This window comes from Ursus maritimus, unplaced genomic scaffold (assembly GCF_017311325.1).
Source record: "Ursus maritimus isolate PB19 unplaced genomic scaffold, ASM1731132v1 scaffold_7, whole genome shotgun sequence".
Lineage (NCBI taxonomy): Eukaryota > Metazoa > Chordata > Mammalia > Carnivora > Ursidae > Ursus > Ursus maritimus.
In genome coordinates this window covers 19,554,000-19,574,950 of record NW_024426885.1, presented here as the reverse complement: position 1 = coordinate 19,574,950, position 20,951 = coordinate 19,554,000, and the positions used below count along the sequence as shown (strand labels likewise).

Below are 20,951 nucleotides of genomic sequence, written 5' to 3'. Positions count from 1 at the left end.
GCCTTTGAGAGAAGCAAGAGGAGTGCTGGAGACTTCTGGGAAGGGTCTTTCTCTTGTAGGAAGCTTTACTCTTTCCTGCTGTTAGGCTAGTGGTTACCGGCAGCCACCCTATGATCTTTGTCGCTCCTCTCCCCTCTCCCCCAGAGGGAGCCAGTCTTAGGATGAACTGTGGAAAAACCTGGATCCTTGCAGGTGGATCAAGGCAACCCGAGTTGATCTAAACTTAGACTGCTACTTATGTGCATTAATAAATGCCTAATTGTTTAAGATAGTTCTCTTACTCGGGGCTGAAATATCCTCCTAGATATGCTTGTTTTATTCCTTCAATCCCAGTATCACCTAGCACAACACCCTCTTTAATAAATGCTCAATAAGCACTTCCTGAATGAATGAATTCACAGTCATTGAGCACCAGTATATGCCGAGAACTGGAGATAAAGTAGGAACTAAATAAAGTTCCTGTCATCATGGATTTTATACTTTGGTGGAAATAAAACTGCCTTTGTGGGTCAGGTTAGCAACCTCTGTAGAGAAATAAGCTTTTTGTTTATATTTATGCAAATAGGTGGGTTCAACCGACGTAAGTGGTTAGAATGAGAACACTTGTGCCAAAGGATCACTGCTAAGGAATTCACCTGACCACCAGAGTGACTTTCTGCAGTTAAAGAAAAAGGAAATAACAAGTGGGATCATGAAGAATACTTTGTCCCCAAGTTCATGACTCAGAGGAAAAACGACAGTGCTCTTATTACTGTATCTCAGCCACAGAGCACAAGACACGTAATTGCAGAGGACCAAATGGGGAGTAACAATTTGAAAGCGCTAGGAAAACTTGATTTTACTAAATAAATGGAATTTGGAGAAGGAAAACGGATGACCTACTGAGTGTCATCTGTGAGTATATGAAAGGTAATCACGAGGTAGGGATCAACTCACCTCCAGCTCTTCCCTCTGTGTGATGCCCATCACTGAAGATTAAGGAAGGAATGACGTGGTGAGGGAAATGCCTGATGTGAAGGCAGATGTTGGGTAGCAACAGGCCTGGTCAGAAAGCAAATTCAGGGGCGCCTGGGTGGCACAGCAGTTGAGCGTCTGCCTTCGGCTCAGGGCGTGATCCCGGTGTTATGGGATCAAGCCCCACATCAGGCTCCTCCGCTATGAGCCTGCTTCTTCCTCTCCCACTCCCCCTGCTTGTGTTCCCTCTCTCGCTGGCTGTCTCTATCTCTGTCGAATAAATAAATAAAATCTTTAAAAAAAAAAAAAAGAAAGCAAATTCAGAGGGGTAGGGTAGGAAGGAGCAGTCCAGCACAATGAGTTGAGGGGCAAAATCAGGAAGACTAATAATGATGAAAGGTGAAGGGAAATATTCTAGACCTAGAGAGATGAAGTCTTCATGGACCAGAGCTCCGGAACTTTGAGGCCTGACACTGAAGAAACGAGAATCTAGGACATTGACCCTCCAGTCCCGAGGTCAGGCCTTAATCATAAACTCAGACAGGAGACTGACAAAGCATGACCCCTTCCAGGGCAGGAGGTGTCACAAAGGCCTTACGAGATAAGGTACACAACACAGTCAGTGTTGTGTAAATAATCAGTGGGTAATTGAGCTCATCAGGCTGCCCTGTATAAGATGGCAACCGTCAGACCATTCTTCATCTCTAAGCATTAAAATCATAGGTTATTCCAGAACTGGCAAAAATTTTAGCTCCCTGAAACAAAAAGACAATTATGATGGACATCTTTCTTTTTTTTCTTCCCTCCCACAACTTGCATCTCTGCCCCTGGTGATGGCACTGAAGTTTGGGGGGGGGGGGGGAGGCCGCTCTCCTCTGCCCCCAAACCATGTGACCCAAGTGAAGCCAATTCCCAATCACACACTCCCATGTAGGAGTGGGTGAGTAACTTGGCTTGACTAATTAGCATATTCCTTCCCCCTAGACACAGTGATTGGTTCAGAGATGGGCATGTGATCCAAGTTGGTCCAATGAAAGTCAGTTCTGAGATTTTTGCTGTAAAGGCTGGGAAGAGGCAGCTCTCTTTCTGCTGGTTGCTGAGCTGTGCAGTGTAGTACATAAGCACAGAGCTGGCAGGAGCCACTGCATGGGTGGGGCTTGCCAGCAAATGGAAACAATCCAGAGGAGAGCAGGGCTAAGAGAGAGAGGAGAGATTATTGCAAGGCAATCATTCTGGCAATGTAATTCTGAGCAGTGCCTAAAGACAGGCCTGTTCTTGGTTTTCTCTGTTACTATTGCTTAAGACAGTCTAAACTGAGTTTCTGTTACTTGCAACTTGGTGTCCTGAAATGATAAATAATGGGAGACCATATTATGATAACTTGCTTTCCCATCTTCTCAGATGAGTTGATGAGATCCAGCCAATCAACTTACATAGTGCTTTCTATTGCCAAATACTGTTCTAAGCACTGGGCATAAAACCATGAGTGCAACTGAATCCTTGCCCTCAAAGAACTTAACTCCTAGCAGGAGGAGACAGCTATTGAACAAGTCAAAATAAATACATAAGAAAAGTTCAGGCATAGATAAAAAGATTCAAGAAGATTACACTGAATCATGAGCAGGGGAGGCTGTTTTTAGTGGGGGTAGCCAGGGAAGGTCTCTTGAAGGAGGTAGTGACACTGTAGATGAGGTCGTAATAATGAGAGGCAGCTGCTCAAGACTGGGGAAGAGTGCTCCCACAGAAAGAAGAGCAGATGTAAAGGCCCTCAGACTGGAGCAGGACTGGCCTATTCAGGGGACAGAGAGAAAGTGAGTGTAGCTGCAGTGTCCTGAGTAAGGGACAAGTGGAGAGAGATGAGACTGTACAGGTAAGCTGGGGCAGCCCCTTGACCTTTCCTGAGAGTTTGGGTTTTATTCTGAATGCAGTGGGCACTCACTGGAGTGTTAAGAGAACTTGACTTACCTTTTAAAAACATTATTCCCGTTGTCGGATAAAGGTTGAACTACAGGAAGACAAGAGGGAAGTAAGACCTATTAGGAGGTAATGCAGGAGTCCAGGCAAGAAATGATGGAGGAGCCCTGGGCCAGGGTTAGAGCAGCAGAGATAGAAATGGACAGGTGGTGGATTTGGGATACGTTTTGGAGGCGGAGCCAATGGAGTACACTGGCCGGTTAGAAGTGAGGTGAGGGGAAACAAAGAAGTGAAGTGTGAGGAACAAGGATGATTCAAGCACAATGATCAAGTTTTAGCCCAAGTGGTTAGGTGGATGATGGTGTCACTTACAAAAGTGGGAAGTCCGAGTCGGGGAGCAGACTTGGGGTAGGAAAGAATCCATATTTCTGTCTTACCTGTGTGAGACGTTCCAAGGAAAGATGTCAAGTGGGCAGTTGGTTAGTCACACCTGGAACTCAGCCGAGATATTTAGGCTGGAGATAGTTATTTGCAAGTCATAGACATGGGTGGACTGGATGAGGACACCCAGCTAAAGAAGAGAGGTGCTCAAACACAGAGCCCCGGGCCTGCACCAAGGAGAGAAGGAGCAAAGGGAAATGAGGAATGGCTGGTGAGGTAAGAAGAAAACCAGACAAACATGATGTCACAGAAGCCTAGACAAGTGTTTCAAGAACGAGCAAGTTGTCATCTAGGTTGAATGCTGCCCTGAGGTTGAGTAAGAGGACAGAGAACGGGCCAGTGGCTTTGGCAAGATGACCCTGATAAGGGACTGTTTCATGGGGAGATAAAGACAAAAGGCACATGGCAGTGCAATGAAGAGAAGAAAGCCAAAGAAAACACCCAGGTCGGGTGTCAGTAAGACTCGCTGGCCAGGTACTGTAGGGCTAGATGTGGGGAAGCCTTTGTTAGGGATATGCGGCCTTTGAGGTGAATATTTTTACAATTCATTTTTAGTTTACATTTACATACCATGAAATGCACATTTCTTAAGGAATGAGGGTTTTTTTAATCAAGGTAAAATTCACATAACAAAATTAACCCTTTTAAAATGAATAGTTCAGCAGCGTTGAGTACATCACGATGTTGTGTAATCCCCACCTTTACCTAGTCCCAGTTTTCATCACTCCCAAGGGAGACCCCATACTCCTTAATGGTACGGAGTTTTCTTTGGGGATATGCTGTCTTAATTCACCATTTAATTCTCGCGAGTTCACATTTATTTTTTAGGTCTGGGTAGCTAAAGTCCGTGTCACACAGCTCTTTATTGAAAGAACGTGGGCCAAGCCGAAGTAACCTGTGATGTTAGAAGTCAGGATCACGATACTTTTGGGGAGGAGAGAGTTTGTAGTGAAGGGAAGGAGAACACCAGGGGCCTTCTGAGGTGGTCTGTGTCTTGACCTGCCAGGTGGTTGCATGGATGTGTTACATAAAGATAATTATTCAAATTGTACACTCGTGATACATACACTTCTCTGTATGTATGTTTCAATTTAAATGTTTTTAAAAAAATGGCTAAAGAATCAGGAGGCTTGGGTGGCAGTTCCAGCGCAGGAGGTGAGGAGCTGTGTGACTCTACGCAAGCCTCTTTACCCCTCTGGACCTCAAATTCCCTCATCTGTAAACGGAGAGGATTGAGCCAGATGCCCTTCAAGGTTGCTTCCGCCCAACATGGTTCCACGTGCAGTTTCCTCCGTTTGAAGTGGGGCATTCTCAGTGCTGCCGAGATCAGCCTGAAGCCCTCACTGACCTTGGCAGAGGGAGAGTCAGGCCTTATTCATGTTCTTCCTTTCAGAAACTAACAGTCGCAGCTGATGTCTCTGTGGTACCACTTGTCAGCGGCAAGGCAGCTGTGAAGTTAATGATAGTGCAAATAAAAAGCTGCTAGTAATTAGGCGGCTGGATGTTCAAGCATTATTGTTATTTTAAAAAATCAATTAGCTGAATAAGAAAATGCCATTGAGACAAACATTTATTTTTTTCCCTAGCACAGTTCCAGCTGGGTAGGAGGATAATGTGGTCAATTCCAGAAGGGGGAAATATGGCGCTGATATATTGGAAATTAATATATGTTTTTAAAACTGCATAGGGGAAGATAGAGGCTTTTAAATTTTTTTTAAGCTTTTGTAAGGGAGGAAGAAGCTTCACATTATCACCTGTGACTTGTACCCACTACTGCTTTATTAGCAAGCCTCCAGCTCTGGCAATGACCACATCCTCATTTCCTCCTTTTAGAAGGCCTTTTGTAACAAAAAATGCTTTTAGGACATCTAGGGTTATTGATCGATATTCCAATCTCTGGGATAAGACCTGGGGAGTGTATGAAGCAAATAAATGAAGAAACAGAACTTTTTTCCTGTACGTCTCTTGTTCATTGTTCAAATCACTGCATTTAGCCAAGCAGGTCAGAGTATGGTTGTGTGCGTTTAGAGCACCCTTCCGAACACTACCTGGGTCTGCGTCCTGCATTAACCGGGTAACTCTGGGGCCAGTCGTGAAAATTTCCTGTGCTGTCGTTCCCTTAGCTGTGAAAGGAGATGCTGTTAGCACCCACCTCAGGGGGTGTGTGTGTATGTCTATGTATGTACGCACACATGCACACAAAAATTAGTTTGCATGACCCATGGAAAATGCTTTGCTCAACGCCTGACGTGTAGCAGGCACTCAGTAAATATTAGCTTTTTTTACGCTGGGGAAAAAGAGGGAGTTCTTAGGCCTATGGGAGAGGGGCAGAGAAGTGTCAGGCAGCAGAAAGTGGATCCAATTGTTTGCCTTTTGTGTGGCCTTGTGGACTCCTGCATGCAAAGACCCTTGACCACCGTGGTTCTCATATGACCCCCAGCAGGGCTTTTAGACTTCTCTGTGCTTATCAGTTTTGAGTCCCTGCTCGTTGCACTTTTAGAACCACAAATAGCCCTGGAGAGAGGGAGTCAGAAGATCTGACTGTTCCCTGTAATGGATGATGACCACACCCCCTGCCGCCACAGCTGGTGACACAGGCCTTTAGCATAATGGAAGGCATTTGGGGATCTATTTTTCTCTCACTGCGTAGAGGATTACTCACCTCACTCCTCTGTGTCACAAGGAAGGAGGGGTGGGGGGAACACAATAAACTGCCAAGGATGAGTCAAGTTTTAATAGAGCATCTTTGCTCTGGAGTCAGGGACTGCTGCTTCTGATGCATTCCTGAGATGCAAATTGCAAAGCAAGTCTTGAACTCACGCTCTTTTACTTCTTTCTTTTCGGGGAAGGGTGGCAACTGGAACTGTATTTTTTCTGGAAGTGTATTTTGACTATGTTCTTTCTAGGTTAGAGAATGAGGGAAGGTGGTACTCCCAGAGCTGGCTCCTTTAGGGCTTCTATGAGTCTTGATTACGAACCAGGCTGGTTCGTGCCACTTCAGCTCTTACCTTCTCCTAAATCATCCACCCCCATTTGAGCATTTCTGCCCTTCCCGTCCAGGAGTGGCCACGGTCAGCGGGCTCTGGATTAGAAATGAGTGTGGAGAACATCCCCTTCCCTGACCAGTGCACTGCTGTGGCCTTCTTAGCAGATGTGTCATCTATGCACTGCTAGGTTTAGTTCAGTCAAGAAGCTGGTTGATTCCCACAGGGGTGTACGCGCCACCACCTGTGGCTCCAACCTCCCTGTAAAGCTCCTTCCTCAGGGTGGCATGGAGTGTTTCGGCAGGAGGTGTCAAGGGAGAGGGATGCTAATGAGGGAGAAGAGACGTGATCAGTCTTATGATCACTTAGTGTTGAAGCTAAAGGATATTTCTTATAACACGGTGCATTTGCATATATTTTTTATTTCCATGGTACGAAGCAGTGGAACAATCAGAAGGAAAGTAAAGGGTGGGGGCGCCTGGGTGGCACAGCAGTTAAGCGTCTGCCTTCGGCTCAGGGCGTGATCCCGGTTTTCTGGGATCAAGCCCCACATCAGGCTCCTCTGCTGGGAGCCTGCTTCTTCCTCTCCCACTCCCCCTGCTTGCGTTCCCTCTCTCGCTGGCTGTCTCTATCTCTGTCGAATAAATAAATAAAATCTTTAAAAAAAAAAAAAAGAAAGTAAAGGGTGGGGCAAGTTTAGGGTACAGGGCAGGAGAGGAGAATATAGGACATTGCTGAGTTGACCAGCCAATTGGCAGGAGGCATATTTTGAGCATCTCCAAAGATCATAGGAAACAACATTGCAGAAAACATGGATTTTAACTGAACTATTATGCTTGAGGCCAGCAGTTCCCAAACTTTGCTGAGCATGAGAGTTATGGGGAGCTTTCCAATGATACATGTTTGGGGCTTTGTGCCGGGGAATTCTGAGTCCCCGGTCTTGGATGGGAATCTTCATTTTAGAAGTTTTCCCAGGTGGTTCTGGTGACCACTCAGGTTGTTTAATTACTAAGTTGTGCCACATTTCGAGGGGAGATGTTCACATATTATCTACCACCAACAAGGCAGCTCAGGCTTATTTCTAAACCTTTTGTTATGGAATGTAACACACAAACAGAAAAGCACACAAAACGGAAATGTGGCTCAAAGCAAACACCCAAGTGTCAGAATAGAGCATTGCCAACAGATACGTTTTTTGGCAACTAAATAAAAATCTTCAAAATTTCCATGTTTATAAACCACTGGAGCTATTCCATCTCTCCAGCACCTGAATTGCAAGCCTTGGGTTTTAGGTTTATCTCTGATAACTCATGAGCTTTTCTCTGGCTCAGGAGCTGACTTTTCACCCCTCATAATCTTGCCCTTGGATCCTGTGATTAAGCAGGAGTCAGAATCTCATTTCAAACCCCAGCTAGTTCCTCTACTCGCCTATGATCTTGGGCAAGTTCCCTTACATCTCTGGCCTTAGATTTCTCATCTATGAAATTAGAAAAAGAGCAATATCTACCCCATAGGATTTTGTGAGCATTAAATTTATTGAGCAAACTCGCTATTGCCTGGCAATCTACGATTTTCCTATCAGACTCTGTTTTCACTTTGCTCTTCTCCAAAACGTCTCTTGCCAGAAATTATCCCTGTGCCAGAGGTTTGTGCCATTTACCTCTGCATAGAGACATGCTCTCTTATCTCATGTCTTAAAAGGAAACAAGCAAATAAAAAAACCCTCCTTGACCCCACATCTCTCTCCTGCTATTACCTTATTTTTCTGCCTCCTTTCTTGGCAACAGTTTTTGTAATTACCGTCCCTGCTTATTCACTCCATGTGGTCTCCTCTGTGCTCTGCAGTTGAGCTTCTGTTGTCCCAAAGCCACCGAGACCACACCTATCATGATGACCAAGAACATCTGCATTGCCCAGTCCAGCAGTTACTGTTCTATTCGGAACTTAGTTGGTCTTTCAGCAGCATTCGACAGAGTGGGCCATGCTGAGAGCTGGGGAGAGAAGCTTCTGAGCAGAGGAAACTGAAAGCCCAAAGGCTCTGAGATGGGGACAAGCTTAGTGGGTTCAGGAAGCAGAAAAAAAGGCTGGTGTGGCTGGAGCACAAAGAGGGAGGAGTATAAGCTGAGAAGGCAAAGGTCTCCAGGGGCCAAACTATGTGGCACCTTGTCAACTGGAGTGAAGGTTCTGCGTGGCGCCTGGCACGGAGCAGGTGCTCAGGGTTAACTATTATCACCATTATTATTAAGATCTTAATAGTGCCGAGTGTGACAAAGAGGGGAAGGGGGCTGGATAGGGAAATAAATTAAAATTCCCAGGTCTTGAAGAGCTTTTAGCCTATTGAGGGTCTAGATTATACATAGGTAACTGAATGAGAGCTCACAAGCCGATTTCTTAATGGTCAATCTGTCGTCATCACCCCTCCCCCTACCACACACATTTTCTTGGTGAATTGTGTCCCATCCTGTGATTCTCTCTGGATAATTAAGGTTTAGTTTTTCACTTGAAAGGGAGCAAAAGTGGGCTGTAAGTCCCTGTGAAGAAAGAGATGACTAAGAAGCTACTAACCATGAGGTTACCGTGTGGGCTGAGGACAGACACTGGCCCCACGTCCTCTCTCCTTTTCCAGACTGCTCAAAGTAATCACCTCCAAGTAAATAGTAGCTGGTCTGTTGTTTCATTTGTGCCAAGCTGCAAACTGCACAAAGGAAATCAGACTCTGGAAGCAGCCCTTTGATTTCCTGATGCAACACATGTGACCTAAAGCAGGTGTGTTTTTATCCTCCTGGTGTCCTTGCCACACACATTTCTACTGTGGGCACACCTGCAGACAGACACACACACACACTTAACACACATTCAACATATAAACACCCTTATGCGTGCACTCATTGCACCCCCAGATACTTAATGTTCACACTCAACACACACACATCTTTGTCATAGCTAAAATTAATTTGCTTTCATTTCCAAACTCTGACGCTTGCAGAGTTCTTCCTCAAAATGATAAGTCCATGTAGAGGAGTAAGATCACTGTGTTCCCTGTTTTTGATTCTGGTAGACCATTCATATGGCAAGAAATATGCTAGGGTAGAATGTATTCCATTCTTAATCTGATTGTTTTCAGACTTTTGTGCTTGAGGACATTTTGTCATTATACTGGTTTTCTGGTATTCCTCTTTTTCATGTCTGGAAGCTCAATATTCTTTTCTGTCAGGCACCATTTCCAGCACTCCAGGCCAGCGTGATGTCTTTCTCCTCTCCATTGTAGACTCGAAAGCATCTGTCGAGTGTCTGAATGTGTCTGGCTCAATACAGGTGTTTCACTTGAAGAAAACCTAGTAAAGTATGAAAAGTCAAAGCCACAGAAGGACTCAGCAAGATTTCCTTCCTATGTTAGTAGTTTTCTTGTTTTTTTTTTTTAATTTTACTCTATGTTAATAATCTTATTTTATTTTAGAATCTATCAAGCACCCTCTGATGGGAAAAAATAAAAGGTCCATCACTCACAGATCGCTTGAGAAACAATGAAATACACAACATTAAAACCAAGAAATTCTATTCATGGAAAGACACAAAGGATGAGAAAACAAGCCACATAATGGGGGGACATGTTTGCAGCCCATTAATGCTTATGGGAGCTTTAAGAATCAATTCAAGTAGAAATGGGCGGAAAATCACTTTACACGAGAACTCCGAATGCCTGGTGAACGTGTGAGGCGTGCCCAACCTCACTACCACGTCACTATCAACAAAAGCCACGGATTATTAATAGGGGGTAAAGTCTTAGATCGACAAAAACTAAGAAGTCTCGTCATTCCCGACGTTGACGAGGGCGCCGAGCAGCAGGAGCTCTCCGGTGGGAGGGGAAGCGATTCAAAGCCTTCGCAACACTCTTTGGCAGCATCCACTGAACACAAAAAGCCCGACCCGTGAACAGCAGTCCCACTCCAAGTCCTCGTCCTAGGGACTGACAACATGCACAAACCCAATGATGAAAGCAGCATGATTTGTGATGGTTGCAAAGTAAAAACAAGACAAACGACCACCAGTAGCCGACTGGCTGAATAGATGATGTGCTGCGCACACTACGGAATCGTTGACAGCAGCACAGACCATCAGGCCACAGCTTCAAACGATGACGTCAGTGAAGCTCACAGACTGTACCCTCCATCCGTTCCAGGCACCAGACACTCCAGGGTCAGACGCTCCCTATAAATTCCGTAACTTCCTAGTGCTGGAGTTAGTCCCGTCTGCAGAGCCTGTGCCTGCTTGGTGCCCAGACATCTTGGGGCATGAGAGAGGGTCCCTGAAAGGGTCTTGGGTAAGTCCTCCTAGGCTCCCTTGGGCATTCCTGTGGTGGTTCCTGTCACTGCTGTTGGGAGCATTTGGTCTGCTGGTTCTCGAATCACAGGAGCTCGTTCAGTTGAGTCATACGTCCCTCCTGCTCCTCAGAGGCTGGATACTTGTCCTTCGCAGTGTTTCCCCAGCTCCTGCTGCTGTGCTCTGCGGTGCACCCTACGTTCCTGGTGCCACCTCCTCGGGGGCCTGGGGATGGTGCAGGGCCATGAGATCCTTAGGTTCTTACATCCTTCATTCGTCTGTTCCCACCTCTTGAGCTTAGTACATTTGTAAGTGTTTTTTCTCGTATAGGATTTCAAGCCATATACCTGTTGTCCAAAGTAAGGTTAATCCTAGAAGCATTAGAGGATGAGGCCATCCTGGCCCTGGCCTCTACAGACATAGCCCAGATCGATGACTGCGTAGAAGACACACAGTGAAAATGTTAAGACATTGAGTGAATGCAAACTACCAGGAACCTGCCCTTTCCTCCAGAAAATCACCAGCCACCTCTTTTCCTTTCCAGCTTCAGATTCCTATAACCCCACTCCTTAACTGCATCTTTCAGCACCTCCAAAATTGATTCCCAATCTGCCTCCCCATCAGCACTTTTTAAAAACCTTGAACACAGCATACTACACACACAGTTTGCCTTTTCCCCTGTATTTCCTGGCAATTGGACATTTAGGTCTGCCTTGTTAAAGGTTTTGCACTAGTCCAATATAAAGAGGTGCTAATGGCTGGACATTTGGGATTTTTTTCCTGGTTTTTGTCTGTTAAGAGGCTGCAGTGAAAAAGAACCTCCCTGTCTAATCATCCTTCTGAAGACTGAGTTTCTTTGGGTAATATTAAAATGTTTAACTTTTTCTTTTAAGAAAGAGGATGTGAGCAGAGAGGAGTCTTCTGTGGGCCTGCTGGGAAATCAGGGCTCTTCTGTGTGTGGCAGGGTCATCTTGGGAGAGCTGCTTATCACAGGGAGGTGACGTGGAAAAATTCCTGTAAGAATGGTCTGGATGAAATGCACTAGCACATTAGTCAAGGTGCTTTAAGAAGTTGAAAACATTATACAGCAACAATAAGGTGTGACTAAAGTAATGGGGCAGATTTGACTGGAATCTCATACTGCAACCAGCCACATATTTTTGTGTTTGATGAGATGATACTCAGAAGACTGCGAATCCCTAATCCAGACAGACTCAGGTAAAAAGTAGAAATGTATTGTCTCGTGTAGAAGTCCATGCGGTAGCTGGCTTCATGCACTGTGAGATTCAAATGCTCAAGTGATGTCACAAGGACTGGATTTTTCTTCTTGGCTCTGTCTTCTGACGTGTTGGCTCTCGTAAGTCTCCTTGTTGTGGGGACAAGATGGCCACAGCAGCTCAAGCCTCATGTCCCCTCAGGCTTTGGTACAGACGGAAAGGGAAAGAGGCTTCTTCCCCAGTAGCTGAAACCTGCCCCAAATGGAGTCTTCTTGACCCTAATTGGCCAGTTGTTGGTCAGGTGGCCATCCCTGAACCAGCCAGAGAATCTGATTCTCCGGCTGTCTCAGCTCAGATGTAATACCTTTCTTGGGACTCAAGGCAAAGTCAACTCCACTAGAATCCTGTGGACTGAGAAGACAAGAGTAGATATCTGAACACAGACCCAGTGCTATTCTGGCATTAAGTGAACTGGACATTGAGCCATCAAGAAGCCACAAATTTTTACTGCATTTAGGGACAGGCTGTTCATGAGCCTGTCATTTCAAAATTGTGGCTCAGCTGAGTTTCCTTCAAGGAATATCTTCACATTTTGTTTTAGGGGGTGGGAGAACCAACAATTAGAGGCATGTGTATGGCAAGAAAAATGTTTGCATATTGAAATGGCCTTTAAAAGTGTTTCTCTTTTTTTGAGATAGCTCTTCCTCCCTGTAAAGAGGTTTGCCTCACAAAGGTCTAGCAAAAGGAAGGTAGTTCTTAATCAGAGAACCCTAGAACAGGTTCTTTCCCCACCCCTGTGTCCCAACAGCCCACCATGTGCAGGAGGGTTTCCCAGCTTCGGTGGGCCCTTTCAACTTGTCCCCTCTTGTACTCCCTCTGGTAAGCTGTGCTCACCTTCCCCACTCTGTTTACATTCCTCACTCCATTCCCTCTTGAAATAAAAACCAGTAACCTCTTCCTCAGTTTCTCTCTTTTTTCTGTCTTAACTCTGGCCTTCAGCAGCACTTCTATTTAGTGGTACAGGGTGAGCAGTCTTCCCAAGAAAAGTTTTTCTACATGTCTCTGGTTTTACCTGAATTGTTTTTGTTTGAGGTTTAAATGGATCTATTGATTTTTTGACCCATTCAGGAACTTTGCTATTTTTAAATAAAAGAGGGATGTGCCAAGTAACGGCAAATTGAAATCATCTCCATTGGTGCAAATCACCTTCAGGAAGGACAGACTACCTTTTGGAGGCCTGACGTAGTAGGGGAGGGGCTCCATTCTGGGTGCAGAGATCTGGGTGCAGAGCTGCTCTGACCCCAGCCCCTCCTTGGTGGCCCTGCACTAGCCCTGTCTGCACTATGAGGGGGTCTGTCTGGAGATGGATCTAAAGCCCCTCGAACTCTGATGACTCACCTGGGTCCCTGAGTTCAGGGTCTCAGTGGATGTCACTCTTTCCCCTGCACTGAAGCCCAGGAAAACCCCAGGGCATGGATCACCAGGTAGCAGCCCAGTGGGCTTGCCTGTGTCCTTGGACAACCATCGTGCCTGTCTGGGCAGGGGTACATTGTGAGGTCCAATTTATAGGAATGGAAGGATATTAGAGAAATGGATTTTTGTTCTGTGAAAACCCTAAATGAGTGAACCTCTTACTTGCACCCACTGGGCCTGTGACACAGGAGTAGGCCTCATGGTTGGTGTTAAAGGATCGCATGTTTGGGGGCACCTGGGTGGCTCAGTCGTTAAGCATCTGCCTTCTGCTCAGGGCGTGATCCCAGAGCCCTGGGATCGAGCCCCGCATCAGGCTCTCTGCTCCCCTAGGAGCGTGCTTCTTCCTCTCCCACTCCCCCTGCCTGTGTTCCCTCTCTCGTTGGCTGTCTGTCAAATGAATAAATAAAATCTAAAAAAAAAAAAAAAAAAGGATTGCATGTTTGTGTCCACCACCACCCAATTCGTATATTGAAACCTTAATCCCCATGCGATGGTTTTAGGTGGGGCTTTTGTGAAGTAATTAGGTCATGAGAGTGGAGCCCCCATGAATAGGATTAGTGACCTTATAAAAGAGAGCCCAGAGAGCTGGCTCATTCTCTTTCCACCTTGTGAGGATACAGTGAGAAGCTGATTGTCTGTAGCCTGGAAGGGGGTTCTCACCAGACCTGACCAGGAAGGCATCTGCTTCTGAGTTTTTAGCCTCTAGAACTGTGAGAAATAAATGTGTGTGGTTTAAGCCACCCAGTCTATGGTAATCTGTTACAGCAGTGTGAACTAAAACCGCTGGGTTGGAAGAGGTGTTCTCTGCATACACGGGGGTCTCTCCATAGTCCCTCATGTTCATTTCATTTCCCCAGTCCTTGCCACCACTGACTAGAATATGCCAGTGTGGTCAGGCAGGAAATGTGAGGAGGTCTCTTCCTCCACACCCCTAACCTGACCAGGGAGGCATATTAATCACCGAAGGGGACATAGAGCTGGTCACTCATCAAGCATTTTCCCTCCCCTGGGAACACATCAGAGTGGAACAGAAGAAATTCCTGGAAGGGTCACCGGCTTAAGAACACTTATGGCCTAGACATTTAATAACAAAACACTAGGTTAATGTCTCCTGGGACCAGAGAAACTAGGGTCCATTCATCCCAGAGCCCCAGGAACAATGGCAACCAGTCAAGGAAGCTTAGAGCTTGCTGAGAGTTTGGTGTTGGGCATTTGGAGGAGATGGTAGGTGGAGGTTCAGGATTTCACGTGCCTGGCCTTCTGGCTGCGGGCTTGACTCATCCAGACCCTTCCTAAATGCTTTCATTAGCCTTTCCCTGCTCAGAAAATTTCATGAGTCTCTAGTGTTCTTTCTTCTTTTTCTCAGATTTTATTTATTTATTTGACAGAGAGAGAGAAAGAGAACAAGAACAAGCAGGCAGAGTGGCAGGCAGAAGCAGGCTTCCAGCTGAGCAGGGAGCCCGACATGGGGCTTGATCCCAGGACCCTGGGAGGATGACCTGAGCTGAAAACAGACACTTAACCTACTGAGCCACCCAAGCGCCCCGAGTCTCTAGTTTTCTAAAGAAAAAAAACTGACCTCCCTTGCCAGGCCAACGCTCAAGACTATTCTAGTGTTCCACAATGGAGTCTTCTGAACCCTTTTCCAGTTCTGCCTCCATAAGACATCTGAGGGCAGTGAGGCACAAGCCTCCATCCCTGCCCCCCGCTCCTTCTCCTCTAGTCCTTGCTCCTTTTCCAAGGTCCATTTCTGGGTCATCTTTCTTCTTCTTCTTCTTTTTTTTTTTTTTTAAAGGTTTTGTTTATTTATTTGTCAGAGAGAGAAAGAGAGAGAGCGAGAGCACACAAGCAGGGGGAGCGGCAGACAGAGGGAGAAGCAGGCTCCCCACTGAGCATGGAACCCGATGTGGGACTCGATCCCAGGACCCCGGGATCATGACCTGTGCCGAAGGCAGATGCTTAACCCACTGAGCCACCCAGGAGTCCCTGGGTCATCTTTCTTCTTGAAGCATCCCCTATCTACCGGGCCCCTGTGGGTCCCTTATCTCTCTGAACTCCGCTATAGGAATGAAGTGCTACAACCCAGTTTTGACCATCTACATTATAAGCTGTATGAAGACAAGAACTGGTCCTGTGTTGTTCACCACTATATAACACTCATCATCTAGGGCAGTAGCTGGCACATAATAGATGCTCAATGGATACTTGCTGATTTAATTAATTCCGTTTTTTATTATTTGTTTTGTTTAATGTATGGAATTTTGTTGGCCCAAGTAGACTGCAAGCTCTTCAAAGCTTAAACCTGTTCTATAACAGGTACTTGTAAAACTCTTATCTATTGATTTAGCTGGCCATCAGAGCCCAGAGAGAGTAGTTACTACGTAGGATTGGGCAAGGCTGAGTGTCTTTGCAGATGCTTTTGCTGGAATGCAATTTGACAATACAAACCAAGAGCCTTAAAACTGTCTATATCCTTTGACTTGGGAATAGTTCTTCTAGAAATCCATCCTAAGTAAATTAACTGACATGTCATCAATATTAATAAAACAAGAGTGGCTGCAATTTACTAGACTGCTTAGCACTTATACATGTCAGACCCTCAGCTGCCAGCCACTTTACATACCTTCTTTCCTATGATCCTCTGAATCACCCCGTGAGATCAGTAGTATGATCCTCATTTCACAAATGAGACACTGAGGCCAGAGAAGTTCATGGAACTGGAACATCCCTGGTAAATGAAAGAGTCAGAATCTGACCTGGGAATGTGTGATTTCAAAGCCCATGCACCGCATCCTTATTATACCAGTAGAAAATCAGGAGCAATATAAATGTCTAGCAAGAGGAAATGAATTCATTATGGTATATCCACAATATGGGATTAGCCATCAACAATAATGTTTTTGGAAGACAGTTCAACGATGTGGGAAATACTTCAGATAAAAAGTTAAGTGAAAATAATAAGATTCTGAAATGGGTTGAATGGTGACCCTAAATATATGTCATATCTAAATCCTTGGAGCTTACGAGAGTGACCTTATTTAGAAAAAAGATCTTTGCAGATGTAATCAAGTTAAGGATCTTGAGATCAGATCATCCTGGATTACCTAGGCAGGTCCTAAATCAAATAACAAGCATCCTTCTAAGAGATGGGAGAGAGAAAAGACACAAGTGTAGAAGGCAATGTAAAGATGGAAGCAAAGATTGGAGTGATGTGTCTACAAGTCAAGGAATGTTAGCAACTATGAGAAAGAAGAAGCAAGAAACAAATTCTTCCCTATGACCTCTGTAGGGGCATACCCTGCTGACACCTTGGTTTCAGACTTCTGACCTCCAGAACTGTGAGAAATAAATTTCTGTTGCTTTCAGCCACCAAGCCTGTGGGAATTTGTTGCATCAGCCCCGAGAAACAAATACAGATTTCTAGCCATTTATGCCTTTAGAAACCTTACTCCCTGTCATGGCAATCCAGACCTGCTGCACTCTGACCCCAACCCACATCTCAGGCTGGCAAGGAAGTGCTGTCCTTTCTCTTTCCTGGGCCTGTGTCCCCTGAGTTCTCCACCTGCCCAAGAAGAGCAATACAGATACAGACATGTACCAATATGTCTGTTATAAAAATCAGTATTTAACACCACTACTGGGATTCGGTGCAGTCAATGCAGACCAAGTGCCAAGCACTGTCCTAAGCATGAGGGACAGCATGAAGACCCACTTCCGTTATGTGGTGCTTTAGAGTTTGCAAATCACATCCACGTGCCTTGTCTATTTGATCTTCACACCACCCTATAAAGTAAGTAAAGCAAAACATTTTACACCTGTTTTGTAGGTGAATAAGCTGAGGCTTCACAGATATTAAGTGCCTTGCTCAAAGTCATGCAGTAGGGCGGAGCTTAAACCCAGGTTTCCTGCTTATACGAAGTTCCCTCCAGACCCAATGTTTTGGAAATTCAGGGAGAGGAAAGTGGATCTTAGAAGAGGTGAAATTCAAGCAGAGTTGTAAAATGATAGAATCCCAGTAGATTGGGGGTTGGCAAATTGTGGTCTGTGGGCTAAATCTGGCCTGCTTCCTATTTTTGTAAATAAAGTTTTATTAGAACACAGCCCTGCTCATTCATTTACCTATTATGTATGGCTGTTTCCATGCTACAACAGCAGAATTGAGTAGTTGTGACATAAATTGTATGACCTGAAAAGTCTAAAATGCTATTTGAGCTTTTACAGAAAAAGCTTGTTGACCCCTGCAACATATGGTTCCTAGTGTACGGGAGGAGCTTGTGGGGTGGAGATTGCCTACAAGATAAGGAAATCCATAGCTTCTGGTTAAAAGTAACATTCGATTCCTTGGAATAACTATATTTCTGGTCTTAATAATAATAGCAAATTATGTGGTATCTATTATTATGTGCCAAGCAGTATTTTAACTGCTTTTCACATACCAACAATTATTATTGTCGTCATCATCACCCCACTTTTATAGATGAGGAAGTAAGGCCAGAGAGATCAAGTAGCATGCTCAAGCGTGCACAGCTAGCAAGCAGCAGAGCCACTGGTCTGTGCCGGGTAGTACCTGCCAGAGGCCGTGTGTGGAACTGCCTCCACATTGCTTCTCACACCCTGAGGAATCCTGGGAATTCCTTCATTCACTTGGTAAGAATGTTCAGAGCCCTGCTGTGATGTAGGCCCGGCGCTAGATGCTGTAATAAGAGCCACTGTTTCTTTCTGCTCAGGCATTGCCTACCATTTTCCTGACAGCCCCCCACACCCAGCCACTCATCTGGGAGCAGAACCACTGTTTGCAGCATGGTGACTCTCTTGATGCACTGGCCTTGGGAGGTCAGGGAAGCTATGACAGAGCAAATGTAAAGGCTTTTCCAGAACAGACAAAGTGCTAAAGCCATGATGCCGTGATCAAAGACAGAGTCACCAGCTGAGTAAGGCAGGGAGGGAGGCCGCAGGCCCTGTCATGATGTGCAGGGACTAGTCACCTCGGCCATGAGGGTGTCTTCTATCCACTGAGGCTGCAGGACTCTACTGAAAGTCGCATCGTGATGAACTGGAGAACAAAGGCAAGTCAGCTAGCTCCAGGATAGTAACCTGGCCCAGCCGCACCAAGCAGCTTCACTCAGCAGCCTAAACATCCTATTGTGGCTTATTTCTCATCCCCCTTCAAAGGTGATTGATTGGAACAAGAAAATGAGACACAAAATTTCGTACTGAATATATCATCCGAGATCGGGGGAAGGGGAAGGCTGCTCCATTGGGGTATGTTTAAGAGCAAGCAAGGGGCACACTGGAGAAGGTACCCATCTGCAGGGGTGAATGCACCTGTCTCTGGCCTCCTGCCCTCCACCCCCAGTGGATGGGGAGATGGGAGTGGGGAGAGAAACTGTCTAGAGTCAGTACCGGCCCCTTCCACCCACAACCGCTGCTCCCCAGGCAGCAAGCCTGGGAGGGGAAGACCAGCTTGTACCTCAGTGCCTCTGTCACACAAATCCCTCCCTCCTCACCCCACAACCCAATACTGAGAAGAAGAAGAACAAAGAATTGATCAAGGCTCCTGGCCCTTCGGAGGTGTTGCCCACAGCATCAGTCATGGAGTCCTGGGTGTCAAGTTGAAAAAGAAAAAAAAAAAAAAAGCACACACTCCACCCCAAACAAAATGGAATGAGAGAGAACACACTTGAGTATAAATAACAGGCTGTCCTCTCAAGATAGCTCCATCATCTGGAGGTGAGCCCAGAAGGCAGGAGAGAAAACCGTTTCTGAGTTTCCTAATCATTGCTGGAGTGCTGCAGCCCTCAGGGGACGGGTCCACCTCGGCCATCTGCCCATGATCTCCGCTGACAGTCCCTGGCACACGGCTGGTGAGCTGGCTGACTGGGGGCCAGGGGGCCCTCGGAGTTCAAAGAGGTGGGCTCTTGAGAAAAAGGCAGAGCACCAGGATCCACTTGAAAGCACACGGAGCCTGGCTTGCATCTCAGCCTCCGTGAGCGTCCCCTTGGCTGGTGCCTCTGCGCTGAGGGGCTGGGCACCATTCATGGTACTGGCCGCCTCTGTGTCTGGAGCTAAAGCTCCCAGCTGCACGCAGTCCTGGCCAGGATCTCAGGAATGAGCTGGCCCGCAGCATTTGTTCCAGGTGCCCAGGTCCAGACCAGCAGATGCCGCCATTCGCTGAAATCAGCACGTGATTCTGGAGAGCCTCCATAAGCCATGCCCAGGGCCCAGAGGCACTGAGGGCCCAGGCCCTGCACACTCTGAGCTTAAAGGCTCTTTGGGGGACACAGCTCCGAAACAGATAAATACAGAGCCGTGCATGACGCTATGTGCTCTGAAAGAGACGATCCAGGTGCTGAGAGGGGAGGTGCCAGGAGACCTAAGTCAGCTGGGGGCCCAGAGGAAGTGTCAGGCCTGCCGTGCGGCCTGGTGGCGAGTGGGCTGCCATGGCTGGGGGAGGGGGAAGCCACACAGGCAGAAGAAACCACGCCTGCGAAGCACAAGGCTTAGGCCGCCAAGAGGCCACCAATGACCCGAGTCGGGTACAAGGGGAGAGAGTAGCTTGGGAAGAGGATGGGTCTCAGGCGGGGCCCAGTCTGATGTGATTTTGCTGGGGTTTCCCCAGGGCTCAGCTCTTCAGGCACCGAACAGAGCAGCACCAGCTCTCTCTCAGGAGATTCAAAAGTTGTTTACTTACTGTTTTTCTCCCTCTCTCAACTTTAAATTTCTCTTTGCATTTACACCAGAGCCTGCAGCTTCCCCCCGCCCCCGCTGTCCATGTTTGTTCCAATGCCATCGTTTCTCCCCCCTCTGAGCTACCCTGAGCAAAAATATATGTCTAGGATAGATACCAGAAGACAAGAGAAGGACACTCTGAAGGGCCCTAACTTGGGGTCTCCATCTCTGGAGACCCCATTCTGTCCTGTGCTGGAGGCAAAGCTGTCACAGTACAGGAGGTGGGGGGAGCCAGGGGCCGCTTCGAGTCCTGGCTCTGCTCCCTGCTGACCGTGTGCGACCTTGAGCAAGTCACCCCCCACTCTGGGTATTTGTTGCCTCATCTGTGAAATGAATGGATTGCACCAGGTCAGGGAAGCCCTACCTGGGATCCACAGGTAAGCTTTCGGGGGTCCAAGGATCCCTGGAATGGTATGTGAAATGTCGTGGATATGAGTATTATGCATTTTTCTGGGGGAGGGTCCGTAGCTGTTATTCAATTCTCAAAAGAGACCAGGACCCCAAAAACAGGACCAGCTATGCTGGGTGGTGTCTGTGCCCACAGCTCTCGCAGTTGTCCGATTGTCTACTCTAAGGTCTCATCGGAGGAGCACTTACTGTAAAGTTGACAAGACGCTGGCTTCCCGGGGCCTTCAGAGCAGGGAGAGGCTGGGAGTGTTCCAAGCAGGGAAGCGGCGCAGGGTACAAACAGGAAGTGCTTCTATGTTTGTATTTCTGGTAACCTGGTTAAGGAGGTCTCTGAGGAAACGGTCCTGAATCTGTGGGGTGTCAGCAATTTACCGTGATCCCCGCCCCTACATCTATATAAATATTCACTTTTGTCCTTAACTTTGTTTTCAGAGTTTTGTGGGTTTTTTTAAATTAAGGAATGCCCCCCCAATTCCAAGTCTTTGGTTGGCTCCTGGGTCAAGGTCCAGTG

General features: G+C 46.6%; 1 long non-coding RNA gene across 1 annotated transcript; it reads right to left on the bottom strand.

Annotated features, from left to right (window-relative positions):
* Positions 1-3,892: 3,892 nt before the first annotated feature.
* LOC103656999 lies at positions 3,893-20,733 on the bottom strand. The gene is made up of 3 exons (XR_566743.2): positions 20,630-20,733; positions 15,927-16,031; positions 3,893-4,757 (listed from the first exon to the last, which is right to left on the bottom strand). It is a non-coding gene; the product is annotated as an uncharacterized LOC103656999 (long non-coding RNA).
* Positions 20,734-20,951: the final 218 nt, after the last annotated feature.